Consider the following 2,928-nt stretch of genomic DNA (forward strand, 5'->3'; position numbering starts at 1 on the left):
TCCGAGAGGACTGTTATATACCAAGCCACACACACACATGAAACACGTACACACACTAGTTGGTAGTGATTCAATCCGTGAGAGGGAAAGTCACTAGTTCCAACGATGACCGATAGATGGGGTAGTTGGTAGTTCTAGTGACTTTCTCATTCCCCAGAGGTGCATGTGGCGCCGCGGTGTGGGTCTCGTGAGAATCACAGGAGGCCAGAAAAGGAAAGGAGGGGGCGCCACAGGGGAGTCATCAGCGAGGCTTCGTTGCAGTCGCTGCCTCAGACGACTGGGATACTGGGAAGCTCGAGGAGTGTTTATATAGCAACTGAGGGGTCGTCCAACGCTTGTGAGAGCGCCAGCCCTCTGGTGGCGAGCATGGGAAGTGTACAATCTATGATTCATGTTGTGACGATTGCAGAATACGGATCAGAATGACCCACTTCCACCAGCAGACTGTTAATGAACTCTATAACATCCTGTATACAGGGTGTACGAAAATAATTTTTCCAGAACGATTTGAAATTTCTTTTTTTTCGGCGAAAAATTGAGGCACCTAATTAGATTTTCAATGAGGAATTTTTTTCTCGAAAATGCGTAGGATTTTGGAGGTATGTGTGATGACCAAAATTGATTGTAATTGATCCTTGCAACTGAAAATAATTTTTCCAAAACGATTTAAAATTTTTTTTTCCCCGTCGAAAAATTTCACACCTTCTCGAATTTTTTTCTAGGAAATGAGTAGGATTTCGAGGGTATGTGTGATGACCAAAATTGATTGTAATTGACCCCCGCAACTGAAAATAATTTTTTTAGAATGATTTGAAATTTTTTAATTTCGCCAAAAAATTTAGACTTCTACTCGAATTTTTTTCTCGAAAGCCAGTAGGATTTCGAGGGTATGCGTATTCACCAAAAATGATCGTAATCGACCCTTCTAGCTAAAAATAATTTTTCCACAACGATTTGAAATTTTTGAATTTTGTCGACAAATTTCACACCTTTTCGAATTTTTTTCTAGGAAATGAGTAGGATTTCGGGGGTTTGACACTTCGTCAAAAATTATTGTAATTGACCCCCAAAACCGACAATAATTTTTCCAAAACGATTTGAATTTTTTTTTTTCCCCATCGAAAATTTTGACACATTCTCGAATTTTTTTCTAGGAAATGAGTAGGATTTCGGGGGTAGGTCTATTCACCAAAAATTATTGTAATTGACCCCTGCAGCCAACAGTATTTTTTTTAGAATGATTTGAAATTTTTTAATTTTGTCGAAAAATTTCACACCTTCTCGAATTTTTTTCTCGAAATTGGATAGGAAATCAAAGGTATGTGTTTTCACCAAAAATTATTGTAATTGACCCCTGCAGCCAACAGTATTTTTTTTAGAACGATTTGAAATTTTTTAATTTTGTCGAAAAATTTCACATGTTCCTGAATTTTTTTCTAGGAAATGAGTAGGATTTTGGGGGTAGGTCTATTCACCAAAAATTATTGTAATTGACCCCTGCAGCCAACGGTATTTTTTTTAGAACGATTTGAAATTTTTTAATTTTGTCGAAAATTTTCACACCTTCTCGAATTTTTTTCTCGAAATTGGATAGGATTTCGAGGGTATGTGTAATCACCAAAAATTATTGTAATTGACCCCCAAAACCGACAATAATTTTTCCAAAACGATTTGAATTTTTTTTTTTCCCATCGAAAATTTTGACACTTTCTCGAATTTTTTTCTAGGAAATGAGTAGGATTTCGGGGGTAGGTCTATTCACCAAAAATTATTGTAATTGACCCCTGCAGCCAACAGTATTTTTTTTAGAACGATTTGAAATTTTTTAATTTTGTCGACAAATTTCACATCTTCCTGAATTTTTTTCTAGGAAATGAGTAGGATTTCGGGGGTAGGTCTAATCATCAAAAATTATTGTAATTGACCCCTGCAGCCAACAGTATTTTTTTTAGAACGATTTAGAATTTTTTAATTTTGTCGAAAATTTTCGCACCTTCTCGAATTTTTTTCTCGATATTGAATAGGAAATCAAAGGTATGTGTTTTCACCAAAAATTATTGTAATTGACCCCTGCAACCAACAGTATTTTTTTTAGAATGATTTGAAATTTTTTAATTTTGTCGAAAATTTTCACACATTCTCGAATTTTTTTCTCGAAATTGGATAGGAAATCAAAGGTATGTGTTTTCACCAAAAATTATTGTAATTAACCCCTGCAGCCAACAGTATTTTTTTTAGAACGATTTGAAATTTTTTTATTTTGTCGAAAAATTTCACATCTTCCTGAATTTTTTTCTAGGAAATGAGTAGGATTTTGGGGGTAGGTCTCATCATCAAAAATTATTGTAATTGACCCCTGAAGCCAACAGTATTTTTTTTAGAACGATTTGAAATTTTTTAATTTTGTCGAAAATTTTCACACCTTCTCGAATTTTTTTCTCGAAATTGGATAGGAAATCAAAGGTATGTGTTTTCACCAAAAATTATTGTAATTGACCCCTGCAGCCAACAGTATTTTTTTTAGAACGATTTGAAATTTTTTTATTTTGTCGAAAATTTTGACACTTTCTCGAATTTTTTTCTAGGAAATGAGTAGGAATTCGTGGGTGTGTCTATTCACCAAAAATTATTGTAATTGACCCCTGCAGCCAACAGTATTTTTTTTAAAACGATTTGAAATTTTTTAATTTTGTCGAAAATTTTCACACATTCTCGAATTTTTTTCTCGAAATTGGATAGGAAATCAAAGGTATGTGTTTTCACCAAAAATTATTGTAATTGACCCCTGCAGCCAACGGTATTTTTTTTAGAACGATTTGAAATTTTTTAATTTTGTCGACAAATTTTCACACCTTCTCGAATTTTTTTCTCGAAATTGGATAGGAAATCAAAGGTATGTGTTTTCACCAAAAATTATTGTAATTGACC

This window comes from Colletes latitarsis, chromosome 12 (genome assembly GCF_051014445.1).
Source record: "Colletes latitarsis isolate SP2378_abdomen chromosome 12, iyColLati1, whole genome shotgun sequence".
Taxonomy (NCBI): Eukaryota; Metazoa; Arthropoda; class Insecta; order Hymenoptera; family Colletidae; genus Colletes; species Colletes latitarsis.